Genomic DNA, 16496 nt, shown 5'->3' with positions numbered 1-16496 from the left:
TTTCTTCATTCAGACCCCTCGGGGCCAGGGTGTCTAGGTTAAACATCCATTTACTTTCTGCTCTGGACATCTTAGCAATGTAATCCCCGCCCCTCGGATCCCTAGAAATTACTTCCAGCCCAAAAAAGACAATATCCTTCACTTCACGATTGTGTAGTCCTACAATTGTAGGAGTACACAAAGTTATAATAAGGTCCAGGTGGTGGAGGGACCATATGTCAACCAGAAAATAAACCAGCTGATCACCTGTACCACTAAGGGGGTCATATATTGTTTGATATGCCCCTGTGGGAAAAAATATATTGGGAGAACTAAAAGGGAATTACATAAGAGATTGGGGGAACATTTTAATAATATTAGGAAAGGCTGGGAGGAGCATCCTTTGTCCAAGCATTTTAAAAGGTGACATAATCGTGAAGTGAAGCATATTGTCTTTTTTGGGCTGGAAGTCATTTCTAGGGATCCGAGGGGTGGGGATTACATTGCTAAGATGTCCAGAGCAGAAATTAAATGGATGTTTAACCTAGACACCCTGGCCCTGGAGGGTCTGAATGAAGAAATGGAAATATTTGGCTTTTTATAAAAGATTAAAAAATTAAAGAATTAAGATAATGTGTGTTATGAAAAGTTATGGGTGGGTTTTGGGGGGCAGGTGCTGATTAGCGGGGCAGTGTCTGATGATGTGTATCATTTTTATTTTTATTATTATATATATATGATTTTTATTGAAAAGTAATTGAGCTGACCATCTATAAAATCTCACTCAGGAGAAAGTGGGAAAGAATGAATTCAAAAGTGTAACGAATGGAAAATTTCAGGAAACATGCTGTCACTTTAAGAAACTAATGAAGGGGTGGTAACGGTGCACTATAAGAAGATGGAGGTTGTGGCTGAATGCAATTCCAATTTATTCTGAGGAAGACACCCGTGAGTGTCGAAACATGTTAATAGGATCGATTTAGGGCGCCCCATAAGATCTAATTGGAAGCAGGACTCCTAACTGTGCATAGTAGTACGCATACATCTTCGCATAAGCTATGAGTGAAGACATCTGGAGCGCAAGGAAGTGGCCGGTGAGACGCTAGGAAGGAGGCAGCATCACTGATTGAACTTTAAACTGGAAGTAGTAGCGGCGTATGCCGCAGGGAGCGCAAAGCTAAGTCATCAGGTCCGGCTACCGTGTAATGTCACACTGACTGTGCGGAGAAACCTGGAAGACGATCTGAAGTGACCTCTACAGCAGCGGAGTCAGTAAGTGCAATCGAGGAACTATACTGGAGTGGCTGTGCTTTACTGCGGCTGGGTCCGTATGCATATAGACGGCTATTGCATTATTTATTGTTGACTTCTCTCTCTTTCCCCCTTTACAGCTACTTTTGCGGAGGGACTGGCCATAACAATTGATGCTCAATAAGAGATTTATACGCATCTTTAAGAGGTGGGAGACTACCTATCCTGTCCATTTTTCCGATGAGACTTTCTTAGAGCTTGGAAATAGTATATTTCTCTAGGAATATAAAATTGTTTGGAAGATATTTTTATCCATTTATATACATACAATTTTACCTATTGATTCCCCCCTTTTTTCTGTATAGCTCATCAGCACACTGCCCATGTATGAGTGAGGGGCGTATGAATGATGAGTGTGTAGAAGGGTGTATATAGGAATATTTTTGCTGCACATACTTTTACTGCATACATTTTTTTTAGTAATTATTGGAAAATAAAAGGAGCTTTCTTTGTCTCTCAATCTTTGGCGCTTCTCATTATTTTAGATATACTGTTTGTTTGTAAGTGAAGATAGGGGTACTCCATTGTAGTGAGGTAGCAGTAAGATTACCTATATAGAGGGATTTGTATCTGTCCTGGGACGTATACTCCCTTTTGCCGTCTCATAAGCGCCCCTAACTTTTCTTTGTCTGGGTAAGTAATAATCTACACTACACAGATGATAAATAACATCAGCAAGTAACAGATTACTTGAACGGTAATATATTTTTCACTTTAACGTGGCAAATTTTAACATAAACAATAGATACTTACCTACAAAGAAGGAAGCCTCTGGATCCAACATGGCAGGAGTAGGGAACCTTGGCTCTCCAGCTGTTAAGGAACTACAAGTCCCACAATGCATTGCAGGAGTATGACAGCCACAGTCATGATTAATAAAGGCAAATGCATGCTGGGATTTGTAGTTTCATCACAGCTGGAGAGCCAAGGTTCCCTACCACTGCTACAGAGGTTTCTTGTGTTCTCACAAAAAAAATAGGGAGTGGTAATAAATGGACCCACTAGTGTGATATTATACCATAATCACTATAAAGACAGTAAAGTCAACATAAAAATATTAAATTTTATTTATTAAATCCATAAACTAGAGTATTACCATAAAAAGTTAAAAGCGCATGGGATGGCCACCCCGCCATACACCCATCCATACACAAACACTCAGATGCACCACCACATAAGCCACTAGGATTTAAGGGACAGTTGTAAGAGTCTTGTGACCAAAGGTTGATGATTATCAAATCTCTGATTAGCAGTTGTTCGCTCCCGTAAACAATCTAAATCCAGACTTCTCTGACATTGTGTATTTGGCATCCAGCAAGAGTTAATAATATGCAAGCAGCACAGGCTTTTTCAGCAATCTGCTGGGTAAAGTCACTACTATGCAAGCTTTCTTCCTGGAGCGTGCCGTGTGTAGGGTGGTGGATCAAGCTGTGGAGGAGTGTAAACAGGAACAGGAACAGGAGGAAGAGTTGTGGGATAAATTCTCATCAGAACCAGATGTTTCCTCAAAACCTGCGGCAGCACAGAGGGGGAGGAGGAGGAGGAGGTGGAAGAGTCGTGTGGGGAGGAGAAGTCAGATGATGAGGAAGGTGTTGTTTTGGAGGAGGAGGTGGAAGAACAACCACAGCAGGTGTCGCAGGGTGCTTGTGCTGCTCAACTTTCCCGTGGTATTGTTCGTGGCTGGGGGGAGGAGGAGAACTTAGCTGACATCACTGAGGAAGAGCAAGAGGAGATGGATAGTACGTCTGCATCCAACGTTGTGCAGATGGCGTCTTTCATGCTGTCCAGCCTGTTGAGGGACCCCCGTATAAAAAACCTCAAGGGGAATGAGCTGTACTGGGTGGCCACACTACTAGACCCTCGGTATGGGCTCAAAGTGGCGGACATGTTTCCAACTCACCTGAAGGCAGAAAGGATGCTGCACATGTAGAACAATCTGGCAGCTATGCTTTACAGTGCATTTAAGGGTGATGTCGCAGCACAACGGAATAAAGGTACCACTGCCAGTACTCCTTCTCCCATGTCCAAGCAGGCAAGGACAGGACGCTCCAGCGATCTCGTGGCGATCTCATGGTTTAGTCCAACGCCTCGCTTTAGCGCTTCCGGATCCACCCTCCAACTTCTGTCTTGTCCTGCCTCAAGCGTCCTGTCAGAAAGGACCTTCAGCGCAGCTGGAGGCATTGTCACTGAGAATAGAAGTCGCCTAAGTCAAAAAAGTGTTCAGTACCTCACCTTTAGCAAAATGAATGAGGCATGGATCCTGGAGGGCTACTGCCCGCCCGAAGACTAAGTCAGTCCCCACACACAGCATCTCTGCCTGCACGCCGTGGGACTGCCTGCCCCATGACTAAGTGGGTCCCCACACAGCATCTCTGCCTGCAGGCCGCTTGACTGCCTTTTACGCCACCACCATTAGAGTCCAGGACTCCAGGGATTCCTGAATTTTTAAGGCCGTTGCTAGCAGCGGCCGCTATAATAATTTTTCTGGTGAGTGTACATGCCTGCCTAATTTAACAAAACAAAAGGCATGTACATGTGTCAAATCAATTCCCCTTCGTGATTGTTACCTTGCCGCGGTGAAGGGGCTTGTGTATCACAATGAAGCAATGACCGACGGCTATATGAGTGTCTCGGGGGTGGGGGGAGGGGCACACCCAAGTTAATAAGGTCATTGCTTCATTGTGGTCAGACCAAATTCGATCAGCTGGACAGTCACTTTTGTTCTGTCATTGAGCTACCTCAGCCCGGCGACCAAATGGGCTTGAAAACCGCCACGGCCTGCACTCTCGCCATGGTGTGCACCAGTCCAGCATGGCCGTCACTACACAAACAGCTGTTTGCGGTGTGTTACACAGTGAGTTTGGTATGTCAGTGTGAAGCAGTACTCTAATTACACTCCCTGATTGATATAGACGCATGCAAGATGTTTTAAAGCACTTTAGGCCTGCAATTTAGCATGCAATGTGATTTCTGCCCTTAAAACGCTGCTTTGCGTCAAATCCAGATTTTTCCCCGGGACTTTTGGAGTGTATCCCACTCCCCCATGCAAAAACTCAGATGTTATACCCCTTTAAACATCTTTTCCATCACTTTTGTGGCCAGCATAAATGTTTCTAGTTTTCGAAGTTTGCCTCCCTATTGAAGTCTATTGCGGTTCGCGAAAGTTTGCGCGGACTGAACTTTTGTGGAAGTTTGCGTTCGAGGTTCGCAAACCGAAAATCGGAGGTTCGAGCCCTCTCTATTTATAAAGCGCCAACAATGGTGCTGTACAAAGTAAGAAACAAATGATGGGTACAAAATAATACAGACAACGGTGTACATCAATATACTAAATACAGAATTGGTACAAAATACAGGATTGGTACAAAATGCAGATTTGGTAATTATAGTGACAAAAGTAACACGATGAATAAAATGTATAAAAAATTGCAAGACACACAATTAATAACAATTTTCAAGACACAAAAGGGTGAGAGATCCCTGCCCCTGCAAGCTTACAATCTAAAGGATTTCATGAATTTCACTGTTCCTTGGAGAGCTCAGACACTGATGTCCCTACCATAGTTATAATCTAATGTCCCTACCATAGCCATTGTCTAATGTCCCAGCCACAGTCTATGGAGATTTGGGGGTAAGCCAATTAGCATACAAATACGTTTCTAGAATGCAAAATGAGGCTAAAAAAGAGGGTATTCTATGGACAATCAGTGGCTATGCTGGAAAGTGGGTGACCCTAAACATTTATAGGTTTAGTAAGCCTGTGAAGGCCAACCCCTAAGGGTTGAATTGTATGAAAGGTGCCATTAAGTCCTCATTATATCTGGTGGCCAAATGGTAGCTAGACAAGGGGGCTACTTCCAAACCTTCTACTTGTATAAGTGCCATTAGCAGCAACAATATGCATCACTAAGGGGCCTGTGGATAATGTAATCAACCAAGTCATTGGGCACATGAACTCTTGTTAGATTTACACCAAGGTAATTTCAAACAACTACTAGAAGTGACAAAGCAATCTATTGTGCAGGCATGAGCCACTTGCACCTGCACAGTAGAAAGGACTCGATCGGGCTCAGCTATTTCCACCGGCGCCTGAGCGGAAAGCCACTAGTAAACCTGTCGAGGCAGGCATAGGTAAATATTATTGTGCCTGCTTGTATGGGGATCCCAGGGCTGGAATGAGCTGCCTGAAGAAGATGGGGGAAGATTCATTAGGACCAAGATGCTCCCCCCTCCCAAAAAGAAAAGTGTGTGCTCAGATCATGTATCACCTGACCTATGTGCCAGCTGCCAATTGTCTATTAACCTCTTCCCGGCCACCTCACGCTGATCGGCGGTAGGAAGGTGGCATCGCTAGAACCGCCTAACTCCATTTGGCGTCAAGTCCTGGAGGCATGGATTAGCAGGGAATGTGCGTGCATGTGCGCACGTTCCCTGCTGAGACACACAGTGGGGATCCGTGATCATCCTGTCTGCTGCGATCGGAGCTGGCAGGCTGTTAGAAAAAAAACAGCTATTTACATTTGTACGGCGCTGCGATCTAGCCCTGACACTTAACTGTCCCCAGGAGTGGCTCACAATCTAATCCCTCTCACAGGCTGGATACCTATGAGAGGGTACTAAAGTGTATGGATCGCAGTCAGGGCCAATTTAGGGGGAAGGGTGAGAGAGGAAAAAATTGGATTTTTTTCTTTTTTAAAAATGACTTTTTAAATTAATAAAAAAAAACCAATTGCAGCATCGATCAGAGACCACCAAAAAAATGCTCTAATAGTGGCAAGAAAAGGAGGTAAAATTAATTTGGGTCCTAAGTTGACAGAGCAATAAATCGTTAAAGCTGCACAGTGCTGATTCTGAATTGTAAAAAATTGCCTAGTCAATAGGAGGTATAAACCTGAGGTCCTCAAGTGGTTAACTAATTAAAATGGTGCAATAAATGCATATTGTATAAACCTGCCAGAATGTGCAGGGTCTAAAATATTGTAACTCACTGCTATGCTCTGCAGGAGTTGGCCCTCGCAAAATGTTTTGCATCTCAACAGGGGCGCTGCGTGTAGACCTCCCATGCTGCCTGAGGCAAAGATCGTAAAGGCGCCCCCCCCCCCCATAGTTCTACATAACATTACATCCCCCACACAACCGACCGTGTCCGTGAAGGAAAGCCTGAGTGACGCAGCAAAGTGAGTGACTGACTCACCGGGGATTGGGTCTCCCTCCGGGTCTGGCGGCGGCGAAGGGCGGGCATCCGCATCCAGCATGCATCCTGCACTGGCAGGGGACAGACGGCTGCGGTCTGCGGCGGGCATGCTCCATCTCGGATCTGAGGGATCTCGCGAAGGGGCCAGTGAGCGGCGGCCGGCGGCAGCCAGCCTCATCATCATCATCGTCACGGTCACGTTGGCGGCGCTCGCTGCTTAGTGACTGACCGTGACAATCAGCCGCAGCCAGGGCAGCAGAGCGGGCGGCAGCCGCCGCCATTAAATCAGCAGGCTTAGGCACTAGGCAGCGTCACCAGCGTGCAGCCTTGGAGGAGACAGGAGAGGCCACAGAGCTCGGAGTCGTCGGACTCGGAGGCCGGCGGCAACAGTGCAGTTTCTAGGCTAAAATGCACCCAGGGCGAGGGTGTAAAAATTGCGAACCCCCCCCGGGATATAGGTAGCCAGCTATAGGTCCCCCCCGAGTATAGGTGGCCAGGCATGGGTGAGCCAGTAAAGTTGCCCCCAGTATAGGTTAGCCAGGTAGTTGCCTCCAGTATAGGTAGCCAGTATAGTTGCCCCCAGTATGTTAGATAGGCAGGCACCCCCCCCCCGGTATAAGTTAGATAAGTAGGTGCCCCCAGTACAGGTTAGCTAGGTAGGTGCCTCCAATATAGGTAGCCAGTATAGTTGCCCCCGGCATAGGTTAGATAGGTAGGTACCCCCAGTATTGGTTAGTTAGGTAGGTGCCCCCAGTATAGGTAGCCAGTATAGTTGCCACCTGTATAGGCTAGCTAGGTAGGTAGGTGCCCCCAATACAGGTTAGATAAGTGCCCCCAGTATAGGTTAGATAGGTAGCTTCCCCCCAGTATAGATTAGATTAGGTCGCTGCCCTTCAGTATAGGTTAGATTAGGTAGGTGCCCCCAGTACAGGTTAGATTAGGTAGGTGCCCCCAGTATAGATTAGATAGGTAGCTGCCCCAGCATAGGTTAGACAGGTAGCTGCCCCCCAGCATAGGTTAGATAGGTAGCTGCCCCCCAGTATAGGTTAGATAGGTAGCTGCCCCCCAGTATAGGTTAGATAGGTAGCTGCCCCCCAGTACAGGTTAGATTAGGTAGGTGCCCCCCAGTACAGGATATATAGGTAGCTGCCCCCAGTACAGGTTAGATTAGGTAGGTGCCCCCCAGTATAGGATAGATAGGTAGCTGCCCCCCAGTATAGGTTAGATAGGTAGCTGCCCCCCAGTACAGGTTAGATTAGGTGGGTGCCCCCCAGTACAGGTTAGATTAGGTAGGTGCCCCCCAGTATAGGTTAGATTAGGTAGGTGCCCCCCAGTATAGGATAGATAGGTAGCTGCCCCCAGTATAGGTTAGATAGGTAGCTGCCCCCCAGTGTAGGTTAGATAGGTAGCTGTCCCCCCAGTATAGTTTAGATAGGTAGCTGCCCCCCAGTATAGGATAGATAGGTAGCTGCCCCCCAGCATAGGTTAGATAGGTAGCTGCCCCCCAGTATAGGTTAGATAGGTAGCTGCCCCCCAGTATAGGTTAGATAGGTAGCTGCCCCCCAGTATAGGTTAGATAGGTAGCTACCCCCCAGTATAGGATAGATAGGTAGCTGGCCCCCAGTATAGGTTAGATTAGGTAGGTGCCCCCCAGTATAGGATAGATAGGTAGCTGCCCCCAGTACAGGTTAGATTAGGTAGGTGCCCCCCAGTATAGGATAGATAGGTAGCTGCCCCCAAAACAGGTTAGATTAGGTAGGTGCCCCCCAGTATAGGATAGATAGGTAGCTTGCCCAGTATAGGTTAAGTAGGTAGGTGCCCCCTCATAATGGCTGAGGGGGGAGCCGGAGGGAAGCGCTGCTGTACAAAGCTGTTACTCACCTCCCTGGATCGCCGCTCCCGCCCTGCTAGTCTCCTCTCTGCAATGTAGCCAGTGATACATTACACACGCTGCGTCCTGTTTACACAGGAAGCAGCCGCGTGTGTATCAGCGGCTAGGCAGAGAGGAGACCAGCAGGGCGGGAGCAGTGATCGGATCCAGGGAGGTGAGTAACAACTGTGTACAGCAGCGCTTCCCTGCGCGCTAACTCTGCTGCCTGCAGTCCGAGGGGGGAGCATGGAGGGCAGCCCGGGGAGAGGGAGGGAGAGGTCGGGCTGCCCTCACCGCGGCTCTGGCTCCCCCCGCTATCACAGCCACTTCATCTGGTGCCGTTCCTCCACTTCCTGCCGCCTGAGGAACCCGCCTCACCCCGCCTCATGGGCGGGCCGGCCCTGGGGGCAGGTGGGGACGGCTCTTCCTGGTGCTGGCCATACTTGGGGGGCTGTCTTTACTTCTCAGCTACCACCTCCCTCCCGCCCCCCCAGCCACCCTGGAGTGCAGCTGCAGTGCTTGTGAGCAGTGAGAGGGCTTAGGGCTCTGTTTATCCTGCTCCCCTTTCATAAGAGTTGGAGAGGATGGCAAGGGAGGCCACAGACGGCATGGCGCTGGAGGAAGCTTCAAGTTAGTATAAATACAGCACTAATAAAAGTCTCAGGTTTCCTTTAAAAACCTGCTATTTATAATGTAGACTTTGACATTGCTATATAATAAATGAACAAACAAGCCTTCTGCACTCTACCAATAAATTAGTTCATGTAGCTGGTTCCGCATCAAATATGTTTTGTTATGTGACATATCAAACATTAGAAAGGTTAAAAAAAGGTAAAAATAACACATCGCCCTTTTTCTGCTGTACAGCATAAGTTTATTTCTTAAAGATAAATGTATTTTACTCGACAAAAGAGACAGAATGCCCACAGGAAATAATCATACACCAGTGCATATTTGTTCGATATGAAATACATTTTGAAATGCATTATACCACATAAGTTGACCCCCGGTCATGGTGGTGGTTGAGACCATTATGCTTATCATTGCCTAGCAGAAGAGCTGCCTCCATGACATATCTTTAGTTTAGTGTTGGACGGGGAGAGGGAACATATAGGATAAAATAACGTGCTCATTCAAGCTATGTAGACAATATACCAGCACGGAAATAAGAGCATACAAAATGAAGGATTGCTGCACCATGAGTTACTGTATATTAGGTTCCAGTCAAAAGGCTACACCATAACTAAAACATTAGCACGATCTAATAGATAAATATCAGTTTTCTTTAAATAATATCGCTAGAACTTCATAGAAATAGTTTTATTACCCGATTATCTCCTCTTTTTCACCAAAAGATTTTTCATTTAACACATAAGAATGTCAGGGACAAAGAATGATCTATAATTTTCTCATATAATGTATGTCTAATGATTCGTTAGTCTTGCTAACATCTCAGCATTTTATTGATCTGTAGGAGAGAGCTGGCACTCTGCAAGGAATAAAGTATGAGATGCGGTTTGTGCTATAAAGGGGAAATACAAAGCCAAACAATAGGGAAGAGTGATAGAAAATTGTTGATGGGAGAATAAAAATTTGACCTTTTTATTAGATCAAAAGGTCTTTCCTAAGTCAAGCTCCTAAATGAAATGAAATTAGTGGTGTGATCCTATTCCCTCATGGCGTTGAAGCCTCCGTCAACATGCGGCTTGATATAAATTCAGTGCTTGACATTCTGCTGAAACTTAGAACTGATATATTATGGAGACTAAATTGCCTCTCACTTTCGGAAAAGATGGTCCCTCCAGGCAAAGATTGATGTCCATGATGGAACAGCGGTGAGGAAACTTGCTGTGCAGCTCGTCTTTATTGCTTCTGAATTGAACTAAAAAAATAAAAATTATTAGTCAACATTTAGAGACGTGAAAAAAGGGCATTTATTGTGGGTTGATCCTACATTATCATATAAAGAAAACAAATACAGGTGTTCATCAAAAAACAAACCCCCCCCCCCAAAAAAAAAAAAAACTAATAGTACTGCACTAACAAGATTATATATAAAGCATTTGACCATATATGTAGGAACAGTGCAGCAGTGCAGAAGACTTTCGTGAACTGATTATTCAAATAGACTAGACATTAAATATATATATATATATATATATATATATATATATATATATATATATATATATATATATATACGCTGGCACTTCCTTAATTTTCATGCATTTTTATTAATGCTGTGAGTCAATGTTTCAGGCCTTGCAGGTCCCTTCTTCAGTATACATGGACTAGTAGAGGGGGTTCAGTCAACCCAAATAATGCTAGTTTCTGGTTGGACTTGATGGATCTTTTTTTCAACTCATAAAGCTATGTAATTGAGTAAACCCCAAACATTTGGCTTGAGCACACTAAATTACTGTATCTTGATTGGTCGATACCAAGGGTGTGTGGGATGAACTGTTCAGACATAAACTGAGAATGTACACTTAAGACTAATTACAATTAGACACTCCAGACTAATTATTTAATTAAAATACATACAAGTCTAACAGTGCTGTTACCTGTGGTTGTTGCCTGTGGTAATGAGCTAGACTAAAGGTGCGTACACACATGTCAGGGATTAAGACCAGACCCACTAGGGTGACATCCCTGGTCAGCCTGTACAGATGTGTGTCAACTATGTAGCTGATGATGCATTCTGTTCCTATGCGGGGTGGGGGGGGGGGGGGGGGGGCTAAGAGACGACAGAATGGTGCATGCATGACCTCAAGCGGCGGGCAGAGGAGTGGCGCAGATAAAGTGAACAGCTGTCGCCAGCGGTGAGTTGATTCGCCAGGTGGATCGCTCATGGATTGGGGGTCAGTGGCTGCTGTACACATGCCTATCGACTGGGGTGGTCATTATTGGCTGCCATTGTCAGGCATGTGTATGGGCCTTAACAGAACAGCGTGCTGTTTATTTGAGCACAATGTACTGGGGTTGATGGCCTTACTGTACAATAATCTCTAGGATACAACTCTTGGCCATGCCTGGACAGGAAATCAGCTCATGGTAAGTGGACTCAAAGCAAAATACCATGCCATTTAGCAGGATCATGGAAGAGAACTAACCAGAGGTAAAAAAAACAAGTGATAGACAACCAAGAAAACGGAGTAGGCAAATTCAATGTGAAATGCAAAAGACAATAGACAGAAATAGGAGAAAATACAGAGTCTATAGCAGTAAATCAGGAACAAGAGAGACAATGATTGGTACATGGTCAGGGGTCAAAGATTGATGATCATCTTGAGTTGCCACTTTGCTCAGACACCTATTAGGGAAAGAAAGTTCAGTTTCAATGAGCAGATTACATACATACATTCCTAAACAAACTTGGAGAACATATGTGAACAGAAGTTGCAAAACTTGGGGGACATTGTGAGGTCTGACTCACCACTAGATATAGTCAAGGATAAAACATAGAAGAGCTGCCTCAAGTTAAGTAGGAACTGGAGTGAGGGCTGTGCTATAAAGTAGTGTTGGGCGAACATCTAGATGTTCGGGTTCGGGCCGAACAGGCCGAACATGGCCGCGATGTTCGGGTGTTCGACCCGAACTCCGAACATAATGGAAGTCAATGGGGACCCGAACTTTTGTGGTTTGTAAAGCCTCCTTACATGCTACATACCCCAAATTTACAGGGTATGTGCACCTTGGGAGTGGGTACAAGAGGAAAAAAAAATTTAGCAAAAAGAGCTTATAGTTTTTGAGAAAATCGATTTTAAAGTTTCAAAGGGAAAACTGTCTTTTAAATGCGGGAAATGTCTGTTTTCTTTGCACAGGTAACATGCTTTTTGTCGGCATGCAGTCATAAATGTAATACATATAAGAGGTTCCAGGAAAAGGGACCGGTAATGCTAACCCAGCAGCAGCACACGTGATGGAACAGGAGGAGGGTGGCGCAGGAGGAGAAGGCCACGCTTTGAGACACAACAACCCAGGCCTTGCATGAGGACAAGAAGCGTGCGGATAGCATGCTTTGTACCACCATGCAGTCATAAATGTAATAAAGATAAGTGGTTCAATAAACAGGGACCACGCGGCAACGCTAACCCAGCAGCAGCACACGTGATGGAACAGGAGGAGGCGCAGGAGGAGAAGGCCACGCTTTGTGAGACACAACAACCCAGGCCTTGCATGAGGACAAAAAGCGTGCGGATAGCATGCTTTGTACCGCCATGTAGTCATAAATGTAATAAAGATAAGAGGTTCAATAAACAGGGACCACGCGGCAACGCTAACCCAGCAGCAGCAGCAGCAGCAGCACACGTGATGGAACAGGAGGAGGCGCAGGAGGAGAAGGCCACGCTTTGTGAGACACAACAACCCAGGCCTTGCATGAGGACAAAAAGCGTGCGGATAGCATGCTTTGTACCGCCATGTAGTCATAAATGTAATAAAGATAAGAGGTTCCATAAACAGGGACCGGCAACGGTAACCCAGCAGCAGCAGCAGCAGCAGCACACGTGATGGAACAGGAGGAGGCGCAGGAGGAGAAGGCCACGCTTTGTGAGACACAACAACCCAGGCCTTGCATGAGGACAAAAAGCGTGCGGATAGCATGCTTTGTACCGCCATGTAGTCATAAATGTAATAAAGATAAGAGGTTCCATAAACAGGGACCGGCAACGGTAACCCAGCAGCAGCAGCAGCAGCAGCAGCAGCAGCACACGTGATGGAACAGGAGGAGGCGCAGGAGGAGAAGGCCACGCTTTGTGAGACACAACAACCCAGGCCTTGCATGAGGACAAAAAGCGTGCGGATATAGCAGCAATGCTTTTTGCCGCCATGCAGTCATAAATGTAATACAGATGAGAGGTTCAATAAACAGGGACCGGAAACGCTAAACCATCCCAGATGTTCATCGGTCATGTTACTTGGTTGGGGTCCAGGAGTGTTGCGTAGTCGTTTCCAATCCAGGATTGATTCATTTTAATTTGAGTCAGACGGTCTGCATTTTCTGTGGAGAGGCGGATACGCCGATCTGTGATGATGCCTCCGGCAGCACTGAAACAGCGTTCCGACATAACGCTGGCTGCCGGGCAAGCCAGCACCTCTATTGCGTACATTGCCAGTTCGTGCCAGGTGTCTAGCTTCATGCCCGGTTTCAGGTCCAGCGGTGCCAGCCACAAATCCGTCTGTTCCTTTATTCCCCTCCAAATTTCCTCCCCTGTGTGCTGCTTATCCCCAAGGCAGATCAGCTTCAGCAACGCTTGCTGACGCATGCCAACAGCTGTGCTGCACTGCTTCCACGATCCTACTGCTGCTGGTGCTGGGTTAGCATTTCCGGATGAGGTACAGCTTTGAGATGCGTTGGAGGAGAAGGAGTCAGAGAGGTAGGTGCTGCTGTTGTTATCCAGCTGTTTGCGGCGTGGGCAACACCCGCGCCGTAGCAGGTGAGGAATCGCTGCCAGGCTCCACAAGGTTCACCCAGTGCGCGGTAAGGGAGATGTATCGACCCTGGCCGAACGCACTCGTCCAGGTGTCAGTGGTGAGGTGAACCTTGCAGGCAACGGCATTCTTCAAGCTTCGGGTTATTTAGCTGACCACGTGCTCATGCAACTCAGGCACTGCAGAGCGCGCAAAGTGGTAGCGGCTGGGAACAACGTAACGTGGGATGGCCACTGACATCATGCCCTTGAAGCTGTTTGTCTCCACCACTCGATATGGCAGCATTTCGCAGGCCAGAAGCTTGGCTATGCTGGCTGGCTGTTACTGCCACGGCCCGGGGGTCATTTGCTGGCAATTTCCTCTTGTGCTCAAACATCTCAGAGACAGACAACTCAACCGTAGCGCTGCACACCGAAGGGCTGTTGGTTGTTGTGTTTGATGAACACTGGGAGACCTCAAGAGCACTAGTCCGGAAAGTGACAGTGTCAGCATCGTCTGATGTTTGTGAATGTTGTGAACCACGCAATGGCTGGGCTACTGCTGCTGCTGAGGCGGGTCTGGTGGTGAGTCTGGTGAACCCAAGGGAGGCAGTGTTGCTGGTGGTACCCTGTCCTGCCGCGTTTGCCCACAGAGTGGGATGTTTGGATAGAATGTGGCGGCTCATGCTGGTGGTGGAGAGGTTGTTAATACTTTTCCCCCTGCTCAGGCGGGTCTTGCACACCTTGCAAATCGCCATGGTAACATCCTCAGTGCAGTCTTCAAAGAAAGCCCAGACTTTAACTGGCTGAGGACTCGGACCTCGTGCGTGATGTGCTGGTGCTGCTTAACCCACTGCTGGACGCTTGAGAGGTCATCCAAGTAATTATCTGGTCCTGTTCTTTTGGATCTGTGAGGGTTGTTGTCCTGGACAACATGGGCAGTATTGAGTGGGTTTTCTTGGGTGCTCCCCTGTGGCCTGTACGTGAACCGTCAGGGGAAACACCTCTTCCCTTGCCCCTCCCTCTTTCACCGGATTTCTTCCTCATTTCACTTATCCTTAAAGTACACGCTGACTGGCAGCAGTACAGTGGCAGTACAGAAATGCTATACAGTGGTGGGTGAGCGGTGTACCACTATTGTCAGCAGTGACACAGAGCACAATGCTATACAGTGGCGGGTGAGCGGTGTACTACTGTTCCCAGCAGACACAGAGTGGAAGTAAACACAATGCTATATAGTGTGGCTGAGCCGTGTACACAGAGTGGCATTAAACACAATGCTATATAGTCTGCTATATAGTCACCCCGAACAGGGTGATGTTCTGCAGAACCCGAACAGTGGCAAACACTGTTCGCCCAACACTACTGGGAGGGAACGCAGATTTTAGTACCTAAACACACGATACAACATGTTTTCCGGGGTCGGACTCTGAGGCACATACAGATGGTCCCGATCATCATCCTCATCATACAACTCTTCTCCTGAGTCTGACCCACCCACCACCTCTGCCACCCCAACATCCCCAGACACAGACCCCTCATCGTCCTCAACATTAACTTGGGATGCTGGCCTGAGCCAGACCTCCTCCTCCACATCAGGCCCCATCATCTCCTCAATGGCAGCCCTCATTAATCGCTCTGGCGACGGACTGATGGACACAACGTTCTCCTCCGGGGAGGGCTGCTGCTGACCACTGGCTGCTGGGGTGGATGTTATAGCTTGCGTGGGGCGTTGGCTGTTGCTGTTGTTGGGAGTGCTGCTCACAGCGGAGGTCTCTGGGGAACTCATGTTGAGCTCATATAGTGGTTGACGGTGAGTGGAGTATTACTGATCCCAGCAATATACACACTGACTGGCAGAGTACGCAATGCTATATAGTGTGGCTGAGCGGTGTACACAGAGTGGCAGTAAACACAATGCTATATAGTCTGGCTGAGCGAGCGGTGTACTACTGTTCCCAGCAGAATCAGAGTGGCAGTAAACAATGGTATATAGTCTGGCTGAGCGGTGTACACAGAGTGTCAGTAAACAATGGTATATAGTCTGGCTGAGCGAGCGGTGTACTACTGTTCCCAGCAGAATCAGAGTGGCAGTAAACAATGGTATATAGTCTGGCTGAGCGGTGTACACAGAGTGTCAGTAAACAATGGTATATAGTCTGGCTGAGCGGTGTACACACAATGCTATATAGTCTGCTATATAGTGTCAGTAAACAATGGTATATAGTCTGGCTGAGCGAGCGGTGTACTACTGTTCCCAGCAGAATCAGAGTGGCAGTAAACAATGGTATATAGTCTGGCTGAGCGGTGTACACAGAGTGTCAGTAAACAATGGTATATAGTCTGGCTGAGCGAGCGGTGTACTACTGTTCCCAGCAGAATCAGAGTGGCAGTAAACAATGGTATATAGTCTGGCTGAGCGGTGTACACAGAGTGTCAGTAAACAATGGTATATAGTCTGGCTGAGCGGTGTACACACAATGCTATATAGTCTGCTATATAGTGTCAGTAAACAATGGTATATAGTCTGGCTGAGCGAGCGGTGTACTACTGTTCCCAGCAGAATCAGAGTGGCAGTAAACAATGGTATATAGTCTGGCTGAGCGGTGTACACAGAGTTTCAGTAAACAATGGTATATAGTCTGGCTGAGCGGTGTACACAGAGTGTCAGTAAACAATGGTATATAGTCTGGCTGAGCGGTGTACACAGAGTGGCAGTAAACACAATGCT

This window comes from Hyperolius riggenbachi, chromosome 5 (assembly GCF_040937935.1).
Source record: "Hyperolius riggenbachi isolate aHypRig1 chromosome 5, aHypRig1.pri, whole genome shotgun sequence".
Taxonomy (NCBI): Eukaryota; Metazoa; Chordata; class Amphibia; order Anura; family Hyperoliidae; genus Hyperolius; species Hyperolius riggenbachi.
Note: the sequence above shows the minus strand (reverse complement) of the source record.